At 34.3% G+C, this 23569-nt stretch overlaps 1 long non-coding RNA gene and 1 pseudogene across 1 annotated transcript; both read right to left on the bottom strand.

The window, feature by feature from the left end:
* Positions 1-240: 240 nt before the first annotated feature.
* Positions 241-17789, bottom strand: LOC118036118 (uncharacterized; annotated as a pseudogene).
* Positions 17790-21440: 3651 nt separating this feature from the next.
* On the bottom strand, positions 21441-21920 carry LOC118036134 (uncharacterized). Its single transcript, XR_004685308.2, has 2 exons — positions 21834-21920; positions 21441-21710 (listed from the first exon to the last, which is right to left on the bottom strand). It is a non-coding gene; the product is annotated as an uncharacterized lncRNA (long non-coding RNA).
* Between the last annotated feature and the right edge of the window lie 1649 nt (positions 21921-23569).

Below are 23569 nucleotides of genomic sequence, written 5' to 3'. Positions count from 1 at the left end.
CACCCAAAACCAAAGTTAAAAAAATAGACAGACTAGCGAATCCAAAATAATGGTTGAGCACGGGCTTTCCGTCATGTAAAAGTTTTAGAGCTTGTTTAATATGGAAACAATCCTTCCATCCGCAAACATGGGATTATCCTAAATTTAAGAAGAAAATCCATACATAGTAAAATGTGAATCTAATTACCCCAAACCAAAACCATGAGCAAAAACTGACGAAGATCTTCAAGCTAAAGCAAGTTAAATTCCTAACCAAACCCCAGGGAGCTGCAGCTGCTGGAGCAGCGCAGGGAGCTGTTGTTGCTGGAGCAGCTGCTGTAGCTGCTGGAGCAGTTGCTGCTGCTGCCATCGCTGCACCTGCCCCGGCACGTGCTGGAGCACCTTCTGCTGCTGTTGCACCTGCCGTCGCACCTGCTGGAGCAGCACCTGCTGCTGCTGATGATGGGACAGCTGCTGGAGCAGCTGCTCATCGATCTGCTGCCACCGCCGCCGCTGCTCGAGCACCTGCTGCTCGAGCATCAGCTTATGCTCGAGCCTCGCCTGCTTCTCCTTGAGCGACTGCAGCTGCTGCTGCTCCTCGAGCGTCAGCTTATGCGCGAGCTGTAGCTGCTGCAGCCCAGTTACAGTCAAACTGCACATGGAATCGATGTTACTTGTTTTGTTGGGTGTTAAAAAAAATTTTAATAAAAAAAATTATAGATTGATTCTTTCAACATGTTTTTGTATTTGAAAAATTCTAAATGAAACAAAACATTATGCATAAATATAATTTAATAAATCAGGAATTATGTCTGTTACAAAGTAAAAAACAACAACTATAAACTATAACTAAAAATAAAAGTAGAAAAATAAAAAACAAGTGTAGATTAAAATATTTAATTTTAAAAAAATGAGATATTTAGACAATTGTATTTACTAAATGTATTAATTAAAACAAGTTTTCTATTCAATTAAAACGATAATAAAAATAGACATACACATTAAATTGATTGAACAAAATAAAATGAAAAAAAAATATTATACAAGGATGCACATATTAGAAATATTATTTAAAAATAAAATTTTTTATTTTCAAGAATAAAAATTATCTATACAAAAGATTAAAAAAATTATAAATGAATTAGAAATTAAAAACTTTTCTCAACAACTAAATACATAACTAAAAAATAACATAATTTCAAAGAGGATCTATAAACAACATAAAAAAAAGAGAAGGGATGGTAATCTAAATATAATTTTTTTAAGAGAAACATATAAAAGGAAAAAAAAAAAAAAAGAAGCAAAAGCCAGGCGTTGTTGAGACTAGTAAGTCAAGCTAGTCCAATTGCTGCATTTTGTTAGGGCCCGCGCCAACTAACCTTTTTTTTTTGTTACAAGATGTTTGTGAAAAAAAATAAGATGATGCTTTTTTATAGATAAGATATTTTTTTTCTCTTACAAAAACGTTGTGCATGCATGTTTTTTCGATGCAATTTTATACATAAAAAATTAAACTATATATTAAAAAGCTCATGCATACATGTAATCAAATAAATTGATAACTATGTGAATTAATGATAATAAAATTATATTAATGATAACTAAAAATAAAATTAAAAAATTCAAATGTGTTAATAAATGGAATATTTACCCAATTATATTTTTTATATTTATTTATTAAAATTAATCTTATAAATTAAGTATTTATTAAAAATAAATAAATATATTTATATAAATATAATAATACCACTGTAATCAACAGATAAATAAGCATTTTATTCAATCAAATGGTATTAAAAAAAAACACACGTATTAAATTGATTAAATAAAATAAAAATAGAAAAACTATTATGCAAGGTTGTTGTACATATTATGTTATCTGAAAATAAATATTTTTAATTTTTTAAAATAAATTTATTTTATACAAAAAGATAAAAAAAATATTTGATGAATCATAATAAGTTTTGTTTTTAAATGAAATACCAACAACATCATAAAAGCAATATCTATCCAAAACTAAATAAATAAACAAAAAAATAATCACAGATGAGGAATATTAATTGAAATATAAATTTTAAAAAAATATTTTAAAAAGGATATATAAAAAATATCAGTAAAAAAAAGCAATATCAGAAAAAAAACTTTGTTTTATTGTTGTGGCTTAACTCATTAAATCCGTGACCTGGATCATAAACTCAACCAGGTTCAATATTGTTTTCCTTTTAAATTCATATTCAATATCTTTTTCATTAAACCTTAAAAAAAATTAAATATGGGACTCGACGATGAATTCAACTAGGTTCAATAATTGTTTTTTTTTTTTAAAAAAAAAATTATGTTCAACTTTTAAAAAAAAATTCTAAAATTTAAAATGCACAACACCATAAAAAAATCCATCTTTAGAAAAAACCCTCAACCTGGTTGAATTTTTTTTTAAAAAAAATTTATACTCAACCTTTTTAAAAAAACTTATGACCTGTATTATGCACTCAATCGGTTCAATATTTTTCTCCATTTGAATTTATAACAAACCTAAAAAAAAAATATCATCCACAATAAAAGATTTTGATTTAAAATCAACTGAATTTAATATTAATTTTTCTTAAATTCATAATCTACCTTGAAAAAAAAACTTGTAACCCCATTGTGTACAGAACCTTGCACGATGTTTTCCCCATGAAAAAAAAAAAAAAAACAGATTTGTTAACATTAAACTGAAAGTCGATATTTCAGCATTCCTAGTTTCATTTACTTGAAGTGGTTGATATGTCGAGCTAGGAAAAAAAAAAGAAGAAGAAGTAATTATTACCCTTTTGATCCAGATGAAATCTCAACTTCACTGAGAATATCCATCAATCTTTGTACCTTCTCCTTGTTTTTCTTGAGATTTTTTCCAATCTTATCAAAGACAATTGTGTAACTCTTTGTTTGATCATCTATCTTTGATTGTTCGACATCACAAGAAACTGGAAACACAGTATCTGATCTCATCTCATCCATGAATCTAACAATCTTGACAAGTTCTTCAAAGCACCAAGGTAGAGAAGCACAATCTCTTGCAAATATAATAATTGACAGCCCTGATTCTTTAATGGCCTTAAAGAGTCTTGATCTCATTGCCACTACTTTCTCTGGTTCCTTCCTGATTGGGACAATGAATCTCTGGGCTAAATCTAAACTTATTGTATAGACTCTAGGGCCAGGGAAAACATTGAACTTCCATTGATGGTACGATGAAGAAAAAGCTAAATAAGCTTTAAATGAAGAAGCTGCTTCTTTGCTTGTAACAATAAAATGGGCAGAAGATTGAGATGATGTAAAATATAACAAACAGACACCACAATTCTTCACCTTTACTCCTTGCTGGAAAGAATGAAATGACAACTCAATGTTGCTAAAGGATTCATGCTTCCATTATTTAAGCTCTTTAAGATGATCAAAAGATAGATAGAATAACCAAAGATGATTCGACAGAACTTGGATAGAGTTACAACTAATACACACCGGCGAAGGATAATTCTCTCTTCCATTGGCTTTGAAATGACAAAAAAGAGAAGGACTTGCACCATTTGCACTGAATGCAACAAACGCAACAAACCCCATGCTCAAACTAGGCACTTGCACACTAATTGAAGATCCCTTACTTTGATGGTTAAACCAGCTTGGAATTTCATTTCCTGGAACAACGATACCAAATCCAGGTCTTGGATTAGACAAACCCTATACCATGAAAAACCAAAATGTTAGATAGATAGAGGGAGAGGGAAAGGGATACAAAAAGTTTAGGGTATGATTAAGAGAAGACCTGGAGGTATCTTTCAAGCATGGTCAACCCCATTATGTCTTGGCCCTTATGCTCGTACAATTCCCAGCAGTTAAGAAACATGAACTCTGAGAGTTTGGAACTGTTTAGTTTTATCGGATTTGGAATTTCTTTTAGGCGTATGCAACCGTTCAAATTTACTGTTTGAACTTTTGATGGAACCTCAGGCAATGATTCAAGCATCCTACAATCCTCCAAGACAAGCATTTCAAGTCTAGAAAGCTGATTTATGCTCCTAGGCAGGCTAACAAATTTATTCCGGCTTAGATCTAAAGTCTTCAATGAAGATAAGCAACCAATATCTTCAGGAAGTGCCCCTTCTCTTAGATTGCATGCGCATAAATCCAGTACTTTTAAAGAACACAGACCCAACAAAGAAGACAACCTTTGATACGTGAGACTCACAGCTATTCTTTCGCATCCCTCAAAAGATAATACTTCAAGATTCTTTAAAAGAAAAATGGATGCTGGCGATTGTCTTATTGAAGTTCCACTTACATCAAACTCCTCTAAACTTTCAACTTTCCCCAAATTCTCTGGTATATTTTTAAGTTTAGAGCAGCCAGACAGATCAAGTTTTTTAAGGGATTTCAAACAACCTATGCTACTCGGAATGCTTTCAAGGTTCTTGCAGTTGTTCATGCTCAATACTTCTAAGCCAATCAAATGATGAATTGATAAAGATAGCTCTTCAATACTTGTCCCATCCAAACGAAGCTCCATCAAACAGTTCATGTTTCCCACTATATCTGGAAACTTCTCAAGTTTTGAGCAGCCATTAAGAATGAAAACTTTAAGTGATTCCATTTCAAGGTTGCATGGGAGAATCGTAATACTCTTGCAATCCACAAGATTCACATATTGAAGCTTCTTGTGACGTCCAAGTGATGGATGAACCTCAGATAAACTTGTACAACCTTTAAGAATCAGACTCTCGAGATTTGGAATTCCAGTAAGATCTGGAGTCTTGATCAGGTTTAGTGAGTTACTGAGATTGATGATTTTTAAATTGACTGCACTCTGCAATAAGGTAGGGGAGAGAAATATGGATGCTTCTATCATACATATATAGGAAAACAATAACAAGAAATATAAAGGCCCTTAAATTAGTTGATCTCACCTTATACAAATACCATAATTGATCAAGATTACTGTTAGCCATGTGAAGTTCAACTAGCTCATCCACCTGTAAACCAGCTGGCAATGATTTTGAAGGGTAAGAATGCCATTCAAGAAATCGTAACTCGTTGGAAAGATCTTCAGGTCCTTGAGAAAGCTGCACGTTGTTGATTTTGAGCAATCTTAGTCTGCTCATTTTAGAGAAGGCTTTCATGTTCCATTGTGCCTTTTTTATTCCAGGCATGTCCAAGAAAATGGCTTTTGTTCTTTCTTTTCCCTGTCAAGCAAAAGGGAATACAAGTAAAAAAACAAATACAAAGTAGAGATGGAACGTAAATTAAAATAAACTTTATGAAATCTTATGGATAATATTCTCTATCAGCTACTCACTGTGTTGTCCATTAGTGCAAGGCAGACATCCTTGTATGTCCATAATCTACTGCGCCTTCCAGGCTCTTTAGGGGATTCACGACGAACAATTTCCTTACCCATTATCTGTAATAAATTATGCATCCAGACTTGATCCCGAGAAACACTTATGAGAGATCTCTCAATAAGAATTGGTAATCCAATACCTGCATGGAATCCACGGCTTTCAAGTATCCTTATTATTCGATCTTTTTTAAACCCTTTTAGAAAACATGCAATGTCTAAAAATATTTTCTTATCTGATTCATGGAGGCCATCAAAACTAATCCGAAGCACATCAATTATTTTGCCATCAGGAATCTCATTCATTCTATTAATTGCACCTCTCCATTCAGGGATACTTCTTGCATACAAAAACGAACCCATAACTTCAATAGCTAGTGGAAGGCCATTAGCATAACCCACAACTTGCTTTGATAGTTCCACGAAATCTTCAGCAGGCTGGTCATTTTTGAAAGCTTTTTGGCTAAATAACATGAGAGCATCATCATCATTCAATTTTTCAGCCTCATAAATTTTAGTATCATCATTTCCAGTTAACACATTTGTATCTCTGCTTGTTATGATAATTCTGCTCCCTGGACCAAACCATCCAGGCTCCGCAGCTAGGAATTCTAGTTGTTTTTTGTCATCTACATCATCAAGGATAAGAAGAATCTTTTTAAGTCGTAACCTCCGCTTTATCATCTCAATCCCTCTATAAGAATCCCATACAGAAGCACGTTTCATTAAGATTTCAGAAAGAAGTTGTTCCTATAAACTGCGTGGTCCATCTTTCTCAGCAAAAACTTCTCTGACATTTGCTAAGAAGCAGCTGCCTTCAAATTGCCAACGAATCCTGTCATATAGTACCCTGGCAACAGTCGTCTTACCTATTCCACCCATTCCGCAAATCCCTATGAAGATTGCTTTGCCTACTTCTTCACCTATATAGCCATTTAATATCTCTACACGAGAATCTATTCCAACTAATTTTTTTGCTAATTGTTGGCAGAGTGACGCTTAGTTTGTACGATATGTATTCAGCAATTATTTTAATTGATTCCGATTCATTCCTGCATAGGAGGGTGCAAAACATTAATCATTCAGTGTTGAGAAATCAAATCAGATAGTGATAAAGGGAAAATAAACATATTTTAGCTCGAAAATATATGGTTGTTAGCCGGAAATTAATACAGAGAAAGATAGGGCCCTGATAATTTGAATAAACTGATTGTATTGATGCTAAGAATGATCCGTAAAATACCTATCTTATTGCCTATAAAATCACACATTTACTAAAAAAGCATGCATACAAGAACAAAAGCTAGGAAATAAAATATCCATTAAGTTTGGTTTTAACATACTAAAAGGCAAAAGGAGTTCTATCATATTTTTTGTCGACCACTAAGATAATTTTATAAATATTTTTAACAAAAAATTCAATTACCTTGCATAATTAACTTTTAAAAAAACAACTTTAAATTTATTAATTTTTGAGTTTTTTTCCCATATTAACATAGCCCAAAGAAAATTTCTCAAAACTAACATAGTTTAAGTGGTTGCGCAAATCCAAGCCACGCACCTTGATATGCACTGATATCACATATCCTTCTCACAACTCAAATTTTCACAATCCATTTCTTCGTCTTTCTTCTCTATTTAATCTTTTATTTGGTCTTTCAATTTTTATGCAATCTTAAAATTAGTTTCAATATATTGATCATTTCATTAATATAAACTTATTTTTTATTTAAGTTGGGGAAAAACATAACAATATTTTAAGCAAAAATTAACTCGTTTTAAGCGATCACATTTGAAATAAATAGTAACTTTAATTCATATATTTTTTGTGTGGAAAATAATAGATGAAATGATCCTAATAATGTAACTAAAGTTAACGAAATATAAAAATCGAGGGACCAATCCAACAAAAAAAAAGTTGCATAAGTGAGACCTATGCGATAAGTTTCCATTTGTTGAAAATTTCACTTCATTGTGTAGTTCTGGAATAAAGTAAGAAATATAATGATTTTGGCTCCTATTATGTACTGCTGGATTATTTTCTTCTAATCTTCAAAAAATATAATAATATTTGAAAGCAACAAATTCAATAAGAAAAAATACTCTTAAAATATTGTGATAATGATAAATCAAATGATATATTTATTTAAAAAATAATTGATAGGACAACACAATAAATCAATTTGGATTAAATATGGTTAACTTATGAAACTTGCGATACAGAACACAAGACCGTGAAAACCTCATAGAACCCATATCTAAATAAAATAGAGAGCCCAATTTCAATCAATCAAGTATTGAAAGTTGAAAATAAAAAATATTATTCAATTATGAAAAGATTTTCTTAAAAAAAAAAAAATAGATTTAATAAAGAATGAGAAATAAAAGACCTGAAATAACTCCAATTATTTTTAAAATTATTTAAAAATCCTATATAGAAAGTATTAAATAGAGCTCAATCTTTAATTAAATTAAATGTTGGAAGATAAAACTGGAAAAAAAAAACACAAGCTTAAAAAAAAACCAAGAAAAATCTTCTAAACCTAGGTTAATGTCTCAAATTCTAAACCTATTAAATCCTAAACTCAGGCTCAACCAAAAAATTTAATTCAATGTTAAAGTATGAAATTAAAAATTATAAATATATAATAATTTTAAAAAACTTATCAAAGTAAAAAAAACATAATAAAAAAAATGAAGGATGAAATCGCAAAATAAAAACAAATTAAAAATAATCTTACTTCAAATAAATAGTGATTAAAAGAATAATAATTAAATCTAATAGATTAAAAAATCATAAGGAATAAAATTAAAAATTTTAATTTTATAAAATAATTCAAATAAAAAAATATCAATGGAAAGAACATAAATTAAATATATAAAAAAAAATTAAAGAGCTATCCTCAAAATTTTATTTCAGAAGGATGGGTGTGGAATTCAAGGGGGAAAAAAAAGTTATTTTTGACGTAAAACCGGAGAGAATTACTCCAGACATGCCACCTAGGGATGCAGGCATGCCATCGCATATTAGAAAACAGCGATGAAGGCCTTTTAGGGGCGCTGTAAGCCATTGCACATTCCACTTAAATAAGACATGACGAATTACTCGCTTGCGTGTCCAACCACTTTATATATATATATATATTAAAATACCAAATTGTATTATTACAAAAAAAACAAAAACAAAAGTATGAATTAGCCCCTGAAGGCAATGTAAGGAATTTTTTATTTTAAAGGCTACAGTCATTATATTTTTTCTGTGAAAAGTAAACTTTCAAAAAAGCCCCTAGACCCAATCTAATATTTTTTTTTGCTTTTTAGGGCAACTATGTAATTACACCATTAAAAAAATTTAAAAATACCTAATTGCCCCTATCAATTCTATAATGTCCATAAAAGATACTATTATCCCTAATGGATAAATGTTTTTTAGAATGAAAAAATAGTAAATTCATTTTTCCAATCCATGATAAATCAAGATATTTTTACTGTAATTTTCCCATGGCTTTAAGTTTTTTGTTAATACAATTGATATAGTTATCCTCTATTATTCTAAAATAGAATAAGAAAAAAAATATTCAAATCATACTAAAAATGTCTTTGTGATATTGATATTTTTATAAAGATGCCCCAATAAATTCAATTAAATAATATTTTTAAAATTTATATTTTTCTATCTAATATTTATTTTATTTTTAAAATAAAAAAAACCGAAGAAAAAAAAATTCATAAAGATTAGAAATGCTTGATCACATAAGATCAAGATTTCATAAAAATTAAATTAAAGAAATCATGCATATGAAAAAATATACATTTACTACTAAGTGTTTCATCAACAAATCCATAATTTTATCATTCATTGAATACTATTTACCATCTTTTGATTAACAAAACTCAAAGAACACTAAAGCATTTGCTAATTGATTTGCCATGAAGATATATATAATAAATTGAAAAATATTTTTTTCTAGTGTGAACAAAACATTAAAAAAAGATTAAAAAGTAAACAAACAAACGATTTTCATTGGTAAATAAATGAAAAATTAGCAAGAAATTTGAGATTTTTTTAATTTGTATTCAATTTTTATTCTAAAAAACTGTGACCATTGAAATTTGAGACGTGCTCCTCTTTTATTTTAAAAGTCAAAGTTAAAGAAAAACTAGTCTGATCATAGACAAATAGCTATTTAATGGATCAAAAATATATATACTAACAATTCTTTATTCAAGAATTCGTTTTGATAATCTTGTTGTATTTAATCTTTTTTTTTTTCAAAGAAGAGGCTATGTTCATCATTGAAACAATACAGGTTGGATTTGAGAATAAGAATAAGTAGATAGATGATTTACCTATTCCGGACGTCCCAGCCAGATAGATTGGTCACCGTAGAGAGACAATCTTTCCAGATCTGGACCTTCTCCAAATTTTCCTTGAAATTTTGTTCATGCTCAACGAAGGCTTTCTCATATGTCTCTGATGGATCCACATCATAAAAAACTGGCAGAACAGTGTGTCCCATCTCTTTCATGCACTGAACAATCTTGACAAGTTCATCCAAACACCATGGTGAAGAAGCGTAATCTCTTGAAAATATAATGACAGAAAACCTTGATTCTTCGATTGCCCTCCAGAGAGCAGGTTCGATGATCTTTCCTCTCTCGAGCTCCCTATCATCCATGTATACATCGATGCCTCTCTGTTTCAGATTAGAATATAGATGACTAGTAAAGTTGTTCCGGGTGTCTTTGCCTCTAAAACTAAGGAACACATCATACATATATAGTGGAGGAGGAGAAGATGAAGATGAGGTTATTCCTTTGACGCTGGTGGAAGCCATGAAAATCCCTATAGCGATAAACTAGTACCGATCCATTCTAGCCTCACCTAGCTCGCTTGGTTCAGCAATTGCTTTCCACGCTATTTTGTATAAGGCCTGCTCCTGTGGTCAAACATGAGACAGAAGGTAAGATCAAGAAATTCGGAAATTAAATCTACCAATTGGCAATTTCAAGCTGGAACATGTACAATTCTATTTAGAAATCAGAAAACACCAAGTATTACACGAATCTAGATGAAAAAAACCGTGTGTTAAGTGTTGACTAAAGAGACACAAGATCCAGCCAAGCCCAATATTTGTTTCTCCTTCTGGTATCTTAGGAACCAACTTCCAAAGCCCTTTTCTTTCTTTCTTTTTTCCAATGACTTCGAATTTCTTCCGGTTTCTTTATATCAAGAACTCGTACTGGTAAGTTTCCTGGATTTCTTACGGATCTTTTTCTTACACTGTAAAGAAGATGGACTTTTGGTGGAGAAAAAGACAAAAGAAATGGAAGGGATATCGAACGCGCGTTGGGCAGCAGAGGCAACTTCCTGTCAAGAGCAGGGGTTAGGCACACACATCGCAATTGACTTTTTCTAAATGGTTTTTTTTTTTTTTTTTCATGGGAGTGCATATGCTAAAAAAAATATATATTATATTTATATTATTTAAAAAGTTATATTATTAATTTGACTTTTCTAAATAGCTTTTTCATGCTACTAGATCTAGAGTTTTAACTTTGGAAGCCTCAAGGGTAAGGGAAGAATGTGGATTCCTCGGATGTCCCCAAGACACGTATCCAAGATGGGTAATGAAAATATGAGTTGAATGTGTTACTTAGAAAAGCTCTCGTGGGCTAGTTTAGGCAATGTCCTTAGATCTCCTTGGAGCCTGGATAGAGAGAATTATGATCCCTTGGAGTCCCTTAGAAATATTTCCTGAGACGAATCTCGGCAAAAATAGATTGAGAGTTTAATGAGTTTGTCTCAGAGAAAGGAGTGTCATGAAAATAGTTTTCCCATTAAAATATGTTGAAAAAGGTGGAATGAAACTAATAAATTTTGTTTTAGTTGGATTTGATTTATGATTTTTAAACTAATTAACATTAGATACGACTTTATATAGGTTTCTAAGATGTTTTCAAAATATTTTAAAAGAAATACACCAAAATTAATATAATAAATTTATATAAGAGAAACATAGATATCAATTGAAGAAACTAATAAAAAGATAAATCATAAATAAATATAGACCTGTAATATAGCGTGGTTCCTTGCCTAGTGTATGTTTCTAAAGCTCAAAGGTCATGTTTTCTAAATTGCTTTAAGTATGCTATAAAAAACATTCATCCCTCATCATCATGAGCCAAACTATAACTCCATTCTTACATACAATTAATGAAATTAATGAAAGTTATGGCTAAAAGTTAGAGTAAGAAAAATATTGTTAGTACTGATTTTGACCATTAAAACGATTGATTTTTTTGTTAAATAATTTTATTTGATGAGAGGAGTTCAACTTATGTATTTTTTATACCTTGAACATGACTAAACAAATATATCTAAAAATCAAGAAGATTTTTTGTTTCGGGTTGATTTATGGTTTTGAGATAGTTTTTTGAGGCCATGGATGGATTTATCAAGGTGCATACGGAGTTTTGAGTATTTTAGATTAAAAAAATGGGTTGAAAAATATGTTTTTGAGTAAAAAGCCCTTCAAATATGAATTTCCAGCCACTACCGTGATCAGAATCTGGGCAAAGTCCTAAAAAACTTATTTGAGTTTGGGAAGATTTTTGGTTTTAGGTTGATTTTAGGTTTCGAGATGGTTTTTTGGGGTCATTGATGGATTTATTAAGATGCCTGGAGTGTTTTCCATGTGTTTTAAATAAACAAAAATTGGTTTGAAAAATATATTTTTGGGTCAAGAACCCTTCAGCCCTGATTTTCCACCCACTATAGTGGCTGGAATCTGGGAAAAGTTAAGCGATATGTAGTCTAGCATTTTTTTTTTAAAAAAATATTGGAGTAAATGATATATTGTCTATCCCATTTACATTTTTATTTAAAAATGGCTCACTGGCCTTCTAAATGGGTAAAGTATAGCGGCACCATGTTTTTTTTATTAAAAAAAGCAATTATTTTTTTTATATGCATTTTTTAAAATAAATTTTTGATTTATATTTAAATTAATATCTATTTTTTCTGATTTTTACTTTGCCTTTTTTAATGGTGGTTGTTCTTCTGAGTATTTTGTATGTATTTAATTTTTTAAAAACTTTTTCTAATTCATCTATAATTTTTTATGTTTTATGTAATTGAAATATATTTTTTTTAAAATAAAAATATTTATTTTTACATAGTATTTCTAATAATAACAACCTTGCGAAATATTTTTTTTCTCTTTGATTTATTCAATCAATTCTATGTATATGTCTTTTTCTACTATCATTATATTAAATAATTTTTTTTTTAATAAATAGAGTCAATGAACATAATCGGGTAAATAGATAGGTTTAGTAAGTTAACCTAGGTTGACTTATTAGTTTTTTATGTCCTTTTTCTAATTATTATTTTTTTTGTTTTATCTCTCAACATTAGATTGATTAAGAATTGAGTTTCATAATTTGTTTTGATTTCATTTCTATAGGATTATCTCGATCTCATGACTTAGATTTGTTAGGTTAACCCGGGTTGACTCCAGTTGTATTTTTTTATCTTTTTTTTTAATTGATTTTTTTTTTAATTTTATGAGTCAACATTGAGTTAGTTGAAAATTAAACTTCATAATATATTTTTTTATTTTTATTATATGAGGTTATCATGATCTTATTATTCACGTTTATATGAGGTTATCATGATCTTATGATCCACGTCATAGCTTTGACGTGTTAACCTAAGTTGACTCGGGTTGTTTTTTGTGTTATTTTTTTAATTAATATTTTTTTTCAATTTCATCCTTCAATATTAGTTAATTGGGAATTGAGCTTTATAATTATTTTTTATTTGTTTTTTATAAGGTTATGCTAGTCTCATCATCTGAGTTTGTCGGGTTAACCTAGGTTGACTATATATTTTTTTGTTATTTTTTTAATTGATATTTTTTTTCAATTTCATCCTTCAATATTTTTTATCTGTTTTATGAGGTTATTACAGTTTCATACATGATCTAGGTCATGGTTTTGATATGTTAACCTAGATTGACACAGGTTGATATAATATATTGTCTTTTCCATATTTAAAATAAAATGTCATCTTGAAATTTTATTAAATTAAACTATATTTTTATAATTATTCCGACAATCTTTGAACGTGTCAATTCAATCAGGTTATATTAAATTAATCCTTAAATGGTTTAATTTTTTTTTATCTGAAGGTACATTAATAATATCTAATATTCTATTTTATGTTTTAAGAAAATTAATCTAGTTTATGCTGATTCTTGATGTGGATGTTTTTTTTTTTTTTTTTTTTTTTTTTTTTTTTTCTGAGGAACTACTCTCTGCTGTCTTTTTTACATATGCGTGTCTCACAGTTAGTTATTGCCTCGATTTATCAATTGTGATCAATCGGGTTTGACTTTAAAGATTGATTAGGTTGGCCCCTTCTCCCATGGATGGGTAGTATCAGAAAAGGTATATAGGAACAAAGACAACTCCTCTGTAGAAAATGGGCCCACCAATAATATAATCATAATTAACTCCCTAGTCATAAATGATTGCTTAAGCTTAATAGATAACAACCGCATGGCGCTGTTAATACAACAGATAAACGGTGCTTCCTGCCATGACTTCAATTCATGAATAGCTTCACTTTTTTTTTCTTTTTCTCTTTTAACAGAAAAGCCAATAAAGTACTTTTTTTCAAGTTTTTCAATTACAGAAAATGAATAAACTCTTACCAACATTATGATAACTTGTAGAAACCAGGAAAAAAAAAAGATATCAAGACTATCCAAGACAATATTTCCGAGGATGTTGCATAAAGATAATCCACCTCAGTTACTTTGATATTCATCCTTTGGCAATTTAGATCAAATAAAAAATAAAATTTAAATCTGGGTCCCTAACGATTGAACGAAGAATCAACCCGTAGGCAACTTAGAGCGACACATAGGGCACGAAGCACTCCTCAACAACCACTTGACAATGCAATGAGAATGATACATGTGAGAGCAAGTAGTGGCAGCAGCTTCGGATCCAACAGAGAAATCTTGTAAGCAAATTGGACAACACAAGGCATCATTCGAAGCCATATTGTCCTCAATCTTAACTTTCTTGAGGCATGGAATTGGTGGTTTGCAAGCTTGTAAGACATGATTAAAAGGGTTCTCCACAAAATCCCACGAGATCTCCTTATCTTCATCAACATGAATTCCAGTCATGACATTGAAGTGGATTTCATACCATGGTTCAAGAGCAACGACGCACACAAATACATGGTCAGCTTCACAGGGCAATGAAGAAGCACTGCGAGATATGGATTCAATAAGTTGAGCTCTTGCTGTCGAAGGTAACCGGATGCCTATGCTCCAAAGCAAGTTCCTGTATGTGCATTCTTTCAAAGGATCCAACAAGAGTTCCCCTCGTTTTACCCGGAATGATTGTCTGGATTTGACAGGCGACCCATCTTGTGATACTTTGACGACGATGAATTCTATTGTGATTCTCTTGGCATCGAATTCGAATGGATCGACACAAGGTGCTGCTAAGAGCTTCATGGTTTTATGCTTGTGATATTGCTCGAGTTGTTGTTTAGTAGAGGAGGTAGTGAGAGAGACTTTTAGGTTAAAGTTGTATTTATATAGACAGGATTAATTGAAGGCGGTTTATGGAAATCCGTGTCTGTTTTGGATTCGGATTTGCAGAAGCAAGCTGTCCTAAATAGCCGTTGGTATATTAGCAACCGTTTTAACCGTTCTCTAGGGTCTAGTTTTCCTACATGTATATATTATCTTGCCGGGTTTCTTATTTAAACAAGAAAAGAAATAAAAAATAATTTATTTGAATCTCAAATGTCACCCCAATCAGTGAAAGTGTAATTATATTGATTTTTGCTCTTTTTTATTTTCTAAATCTACCCCTTTAATTTAGAATTTAACCTCCCAAAACCCTAAACTTGTCAAGTCTAATTAACTAAAACTATCCAGTTCTACACGATTCCTTTTGATATAAGAAGGGGTTTCAAGATTTCTGATGTAAATAAGGACGTTGAGTTTCCAGGATTTGATGACATATAATTAGCCATTGATCATCATAACATTGTTGATGGCGTAATATATCTCAAATGTAAAGCTTGTTTGACAACGTGGTTACGATTGCTTTTCAAATAACTTTTCATGCTAAAATACATATCAATGATACTTTTTTATTTTTTAAAAATTATTTTTAAAATTAGCACATCAAAATGATTTGAAAATACTAAAAATATATTAATTTGAAGTTAACAAAAAAATAAAAAAATTTCAAATTTTTTTAAAAACGCTTTTGAAACGCAGAAACAAACAGTCCTAATCAAAACTATACGAGAAGAAGGAATGTACTTGAGAAGTTTGTGTTACCCCAAAATCACTCAAATTACTTAATTTTAGAATTGGCACACAATTTTGGTTGCCAGACCTGGACAAAGATCCTTGGTCACCACATCGACACCCAAATTACTTAATCTTGGAGTTGGCACTGAAGGAATTAACAATTTATATAGAAATGTAATAGAAATGAAGAAGAGCAAAGAGTATAAAGGAAGAAGAACAGAGAATTAAACTGTTAACATAGAAGCAGAAGACGAATTCTAGCATTGTTGTATTATTTGCTTTTGCTTAACTATTACATTCATAATACTCTGTTTATATATGCAACATAGGAAGATACTATACGGAGAAATATGCATGCTAACAGATTCTCCTTTAACAAATAATGCTAACAGCTTTGTAACAATATTAATTGCTAATCTTCTGACACTTGGCAGCATTAGGATCGTTGATATCTTTACATGCTCCCTCAATTACAGGCTGGGAGGAGCCAAGCATGAGATTGGAACAATGATGCTGAAATAGAGAAATGGAAAGACCTTTGGTGAGGATATCAACAAACTGATCACAATAGGAGACATACTGAACCAGTAAATCACCCATGATAACTCGCTCTCTCACAAAATGATAATCAATCTGAAATGCTTCATCCTGGAATGGAACACTCGATTGGAAGCAAGGGAGATAGCAGAAATATTATCACAATGAATTAAAGGTGGAAGAAGTAAAGGAATATGAATGTCACATAGGAGCTGACGAATCCAGGCAAGCTCGGCAGCAGTGATTGCGAGAGCGCGATATTCAACCTCCGTAGACGAATGAGAAACAGTATGTTGTTTCTTAGAAGCCCAAGAAATAGGACTGGAACCAAAATACACAAGAGAACCAGAGACAGACCGGCGGTCATTAGGATCTCCAGCCCAGTCGGCGTCACTGTAGGCCTGCAAATGAAGAGGACCAGGACGAAAGTGAAGGCCAAGATGTAGGGTACCTTTGAGATATCGTAAAATACATTTGACGGCGACAACATGAGAAACCATTGGATTTTGCATGAACTAGCAAGCTTGATTCACCGAAAAGGCAATATCAGGCCTAGTGAAAGTGAGATACTGCAAGGCTCCCACAATGCTCCTGTATTGCTGCGGATTAGAATAGGGCTGGCCATCATCCTTGAGCAAGTGATGATGAGGAAGACAAGGAGTAGCACAAGACTTGGAATTCTGCAAATCAACCCTGGCAAGTAAATCAGTGACATAGCTGGTTTGAGATACAAATAAACCAGTAGGCAGATAGGAAATCTACAGCCCCAAAAAATGATGCAAGGGACCCAAATCTGTGAGGTCAAATTCCTGAGACAGAGCAGTAATAACAGATGAAAAAAAGGAGGAATGGCTGCCAGTTAGAATGATATCGTCAACATAGAGGAGTAAGAGCAGAGTGCCATGAGAAGAGTGCTGAACAAATAAAGAGGAATCAGCAAGAGATGCTTGAAACCCCAAGCTGGGCAAAAAACTTGTGAAGCGCTCATTCCAGGCACGAGGAGCCTGCTTAAGACCATACAAAGACTTCCTCAGCCGGCAAACAAAATCAGAGGGATGAGCCTTACTAACAAAGCCCTAAGGTTGTGTCATATAAACCTCCTCATGAAGAATGCCATGCAAGAATGCATTCTTCACATCAAGCTGCCGCAAGCACCAATGAAAGTGAGCTGCAAGGGCAAGAACTAGGCGAACAGTGGTGGGTTTCACCACAGGGCTGAAGGTTTCTCCATAGTCAATACCCTCCTCTTGACTAAACCCGTTAGCCACTAACCGAGCCTTATGGCGAGCAATAGAACCATCAGCATGCTTCTTCAGCCGGTAGACCCATTTACAACCAACAAGATTTCTGTCAGGTGGCAAAGCAACAAGGTCCCAAGTACCTTGGGCATGAAGGGCCTCAATTTCTTCCTGCATGGCTGATTGCCATTCAATAGTGGCAGAAGCAATTTTGAATGAACGAGGTTCAACCTGCGAAAGATCAAGAGACTGAACAGTGGTAGAATATGCCTTTTTCTTGGAAATGCCATTCTTAGACCTTGTAGTCATGGATGAATATTAATAGGGGAGAGAGGCAGAACGACACACAGTCATTCAGGGTAGAAATCTGGATCCAAGGGAAGAGGAGAATGGGCAGGGGAGTGCAAGTCAAATGAGGGTTGTGAAGACATACCAGTGGACAAAGAAGGTAATGATGCAGAATGAGGAGAAACAAGAGGCAAAACAGAGTTAGTAAGAGAGACAAATGGGGAAGAACGAGAGACAACAGGCATATGCAGAGAGGGAGATACAGCTGGCAGAGGCACAAAAATATAAGGAAACACTGATTCATCAAAGAGTACATGGCGAGAGACAAAGATGCGATTGGTATGAAGAGAAAAACAAATGTACCCTTTATATTGGCCGGCATAGCCCAAAAAGATGCATGTGGAAGTTTTGGGCTGTAGTTTATGAGTGTTATAAGGCCGAAGTAAAGGGAAACAAGCACAACCAAAGACACGCAAGTGATGGATGACAGGAGAGGAACCATACAGCAAGAAAAAAGGAGATTGCAGTTGGAGAATTTTACAAGGCAATCTATTAATCAAGTAGATGGAAGTAGCACAAGCATGAAACCAAAATTTAAGAGGTAGATGGGCAGTTTGTAACAAAGTGATGGCAGTTTCCACAATATGGCGATGCTTTCTTTCAGCGAGACCATTTTGTTCAGGGGTATAGGGACATGACATTTGATGAACAATGCTCTTGGTAAGAAGATAGTTTTTGAAGTTAGTGCTAATATATTCACCACCTCCATCACTTTGAAAGATCCGAAGTGTGGCAGAAAATTGAGCAACTAAAAATGTATGGAAATGGACAAAAATAGAATAAACCTCTCCTTTATTGATCATGGGAAAAATCCAAGTGTACCGTGTACATTCATCAACAAAACTAACATAATATCTAAAGCCATCATTAGACATTACGGGTGCAGGGCCCCAAACATCACTATGTATGATTTCTAAAGGGTGAAGTGACTTAACTGCTAGATATGGAAAAGGAAGCTTGGTAATTTTGCCCTCTAAACAAGTGGTCCAAACTGACGTGGTAGGATCTGAAGTGAAGGGAATCTGAGACTGAGTGAGAAGAGTGGACGTGATGCTATTAGAGGGATGACCAAATCTCTTGTGCCAAAGACCTGTTTGAACCTGTTGACCAAGATAGCAAGACTGTTTATGATGGGAAGCAGAGGCAAGTTGAAAAGGTGTGTGGGAACTAGAAGAAATAGAAAAAGGAATAGGATATAAACCGTGACTACACAGGCCCTTGAGGAGGACATTCCCCGTGAATTTGTCCTGAATCCAAAAACCAAAGTCATCATAAATAAATCGACAATGATTATCTTTACACAGTCTATAAACTGATAGTAGATGCTGAGATAACTTAGGAACATGCAACACTTGGTGTAATTGTAAGGAGCATTGCGGAATAGGCAAAACAGAAGAGCCAGTACTAGAAATGCTCAAACCTGAACCTCCGGCAGTGGTAATAGCATCAGGACCGGAGTAAGGAGTAGCCTCCTGAAGTTGAGAGAAATCAAATGTCATATGAGCTGTGGCGCCAGTATCAGCCACCCAAAATGGTTCAGGAGGTGGAGGTGGAGGAAAGGTGGCAGCCATAGCACTAAGATTGTTGGAAGGAGGACGACCTTGATAGGAGAAGTTGCCTCGATGATAACATTGAATGGCAGAATGTCCAAACTTCTAACAAATTTGACATTGAATAGAAGAGGTTGGGGCTGAGGTTTGGTTGTGACGTTGATAACAATCAGCAGCAACATGACCTCTCTTACCACAGATTTGGCAAGTAGTAATATCAGTTCCAGAACCAAGAATACCAGGATTCGAGCTTGGTGGAGTAGGATTTTTTGAGTAGGATAATATCATTGGCCAGATGGGAAAGTATGGCGGCCTCTACCACGACCCCGAAACTAAGAGCCTCGGTGGTGAAAATAACCACCAGTGTTATGACCATTAAAACCACTCGGATAACCGTTAAAACCTCCATGGAAGCCAGAGGAAAATTGAGACGTAGGAGCTGACTTGAAGGTGGAAGAAAGAGGATTAGAATTCCCTTCATCAAGAACCAGAGCCTTGCCTTGAGAGACTTGATTCTGAACATGCATAACAGAGACAAATGGAGACGATGAATGGGTATGCTCAATAGCAGCTTCTTCAGCAAGCAACTAAGACCGAAAATCTTTAAGAGATAACACATTATCTCTGCCTCGAACCATACATCGGAATGTGTTATAATCAGAGGAAAGGCCATTGAGAGCCAAGATCACAATATCCTCATCTTCAAAATAAACTCCTGCAGCAGAGAGATGATCACAGGCATCTTTGATTTTCTGCAGATACTGAGACATCGGTTCTGAACCTTTCTTGATAGTTTGAAGTTCACTTTTCATCTGAAAGATACGTGTCTTGGTTACTGTAGAAAAACGATCCTGCAATTGAATCCACATATCATGAGAGTTGATGCAGCCAATGATATAAGAAATGGCAGTAGAAGAAAGAGTGGCAATAAGTAGCTGCATAAGTGCTATGTCATGCATTTTCCAAATCTGATGATCATCAGATTCAACACCCTCAATATCGGAATCTGTATCAAATCGACTTGGACATTTTCTGGAACCATCAACAAATCCTAGAATTCCATGACTCTCAAGAAGAATTTTCATTTGAAATTGCCAAACGAGGTAGTTTGTATCGTCAAGTTTCATTGTTATAGCAGTAGAGATTGCAGGAAGCAGAGAAGTGATAGGAGATTGAATAATATGAAGTTGAGAGGTAGTCACCATTTTAGAATGTAGAATGTAGGAGAAAATTGAAGATTGAAGATTATAATGTTCGGTGAAGTAATAGAAAAACTGGAGTTTTTGAAGAAGAGAATCTGTTAGGCAATATATCAAATAGCTGATAGGCACATCAATAAGTACACAAGAATTTTATGAAGAGGATGAGAATAAACCCAGAATTCAGACGTCAATGGCCACAAGATCAAGAGTTACACAGCTCTGATACCATGAAGGAATTAACAATTTATATAGAAATGTAATAGAAATGAAGAAGAGCAAAGAGTATAAAGGAAGAAGAACAGAGAATTAAACTGTTAACATAGAAGCAGAAGATGAATTCTAGCACTGTTGTATTATTTGCTTTTGCTTAACTATTACATTCATAATACTCTATTTATATATGCAGCATATGAAGATACTATACGGAGAAATATGCATGCTAACAGATTCTCCTTTAACAAATAATGCTAACAGCTTTGTAATAATATTAATTGCTAATCTTCTGACACTTGGCAGCATTAAGATCGTTGATATCTTTACAGGCACACGGGTATAGGAATACCGAGCAACTTTGAGAAAAGCTGAATATCAAATTTCAGGTCCTTCAGTAGAGCAAGTTCTTTTTTGGGTTTCTATTTGGGTCGGTAGATCTTCCATTGGAATGGATATGCCCTTACCAGTAAGAAAACAAAAATAAGTCTAGCAATAGTTACCAGAAAATATCAGCTGCATTGTGTCATAACAGTGTCGTTCAAGTCTGGTAATATTAAATAATGATGCCTTTCAGCCCCCCATAATGTTCTACTACTGCTCTATTATGAGAAACAATCAAGTCACGATCATTAAGAATACATGCTGGATTAGACACAGTGATAATGGATAAGGCTTTTTGAATTATGCGTAGTGAAGAATGGACCCTCTCCAACTTACAAAATGTTGTCTATATATTAGTTTCTTTTCAGAAATATTCAAACAACTTCACCAACTTTATGGCAGCAGATAACAGAAAATTACTCACCAATAATGTAGGTATTAGAATAACAATCAAGTCCCCACAAGAGGAGATCTATATTCTATAGTAACTTGTCATTCATTGGCAGTTGCATCCTCGGATGGAGCACTTCCTCCATCTGCATAAGAAGAAAAAGATGGTTGAGTTTCCTTGGCTCCTTTGGAGAAAATCAGACAGAGAAAATTGATTCTCTAACACTACTGGTAATAGCTTTGGGTTACAGAATGATGATCATTCATACCTTCCCCATCTGCCGGGGCATAAGGAGACTTCCGGTATCGTTTTTGCTGTTGTGTGGGCTGGAAAAAAGAAAGAAAAATTACAAAAATAAGCACCCAGTAAAAAGATAGGCTAGCATTGTTGTACAGAATCCGGGGACCGATGATGTACTGATAATTACTCAACGGAGGGGCAAGCACACTAAGACACAATATTTTATGTGGTTCGGCAAAACCGCCTACATCCACGGGAGAGAGACCATTTATTAGAGATGGAGAAAGAATACAATAAATACATGGAGGAGGATATCATCACTCAACTCCCTTCTCTCTTGCTGCCCTTGCAGCTGCAGGGCTGCTGCCATGGGCAGCAGCCCTTCCTCTTCTCTTTCTCTTTCACTCTCTACAATTCTCACGTTCTCTCTACTCTCACTCTCCCTCATTTGCTCTCAAGATACATGCCTATTTTATAGGCAAAAACATAGCTGGAAACATGGCATGAATTATGCCATAATTCATGCTTCCACTTACAAGTGGTGGGGTAGCCCCACTAATGGCAATACCTAACAATCACCCCCTTTGCCATTTATGTGGGCAATTGTCCTCTTGCTTCATCAGCACAAGCTTGTATTCTGCAGCTTTTTCAAGCTTACCATTCCGAGAGCGTCCGTGGCCAAGTTTACAGGTACTCGCCAAACCTTTCAATCACCAGAGTCACCAAAGCACACCCTTGCTTGCACCAAAGGATCACTTCAACCAGATGGTCTCACACATCACATCTGAAGAGTGTTAACGCTTGTCTCTGGGACACAACATTCCCCTTCGAGCGTATCATCCATGCTCGGTCCGGAATGATTCATCAAGCCTCACAACAAGGCTTACAACACCCCCTCAAACGAATATTTTAAGTGTGACAATCATTATTTGAGTATATCAATATGATCACAAGCCCACCACTCTTCCAAGAGTCTACTCATCCAGGAGTTGCGCCTGCCCTCTGTTCCACCATAGGAACCACGCCTTACTTCTCCATGAGTCTCTCGCTCTTAGTCGTAAGAGTCCAGGTAGCTCTCCACCTTTAACCATGGGGGCAGCCCATTAAAGGTTGATCCATGTATGTCTTCATACTCTAAGTATTACAATGCCATCACCGAGCTCACCACCTTGACAAGAGTCAACTCGTTCCCGGAACCTGCGCATGCCCTTTGCTCCTTCATAGCAGCCGCGTCTTAATGCTCCATAAGTCATCCACTTATTGTCCAAGGCAAATGTCTTCTAGCTCATTGATCTTTAGCATGGGGGCAATATCCATGAAAGTCAATCCTGCATTTGTCTTCATACTCATCATAGCCACTCATATCTAGCCATCACATTGGCTCTGGGGCATTCTGAACTGGGCTCATATCGTGGCCCACACACCTTCTCCTTAGGTGTCTCCGCTCGTCGTCATGCAGCGGTCTGAAATCTGGGCTCATATCATGGCCCCCACACCTTCCATTTGGTGTCTCCGCTCGTCGTCATGCGGCGGTCTGAAATAGGGCTCCTATCACGGCCCTCACACCTTCCATCCGAGGTGTCTCCACTCATCGTCATGCAGCGGTCTGAAATCTGGGCTCATATCATGGCCCTCACACCTTCCATCTGAGGTGTCTCCGCTCGTCTTGGAGCGCTCTCATCCTCCTTCATCGGGATGACTCCAGTGGCTCCAAGATTCTATACCATCATGTGGACTTGGGAGAGATTACTGCCACTGACTACA

This window comes from Populus alba, chromosome 17, assembly GCF_005239225.2.
Source record: "Populus alba chromosome 17, ASM523922v2, whole genome shotgun sequence".
Taxonomy (NCBI): domain Eukaryota; kingdom Viridiplantae; phylum Streptophyta; class Magnoliopsida; order Malpighiales; family Salicaceae; genus Populus; species Populus alba.
This window is presented reverse-complemented; position numbering and strand designations above follow the sequence as displayed.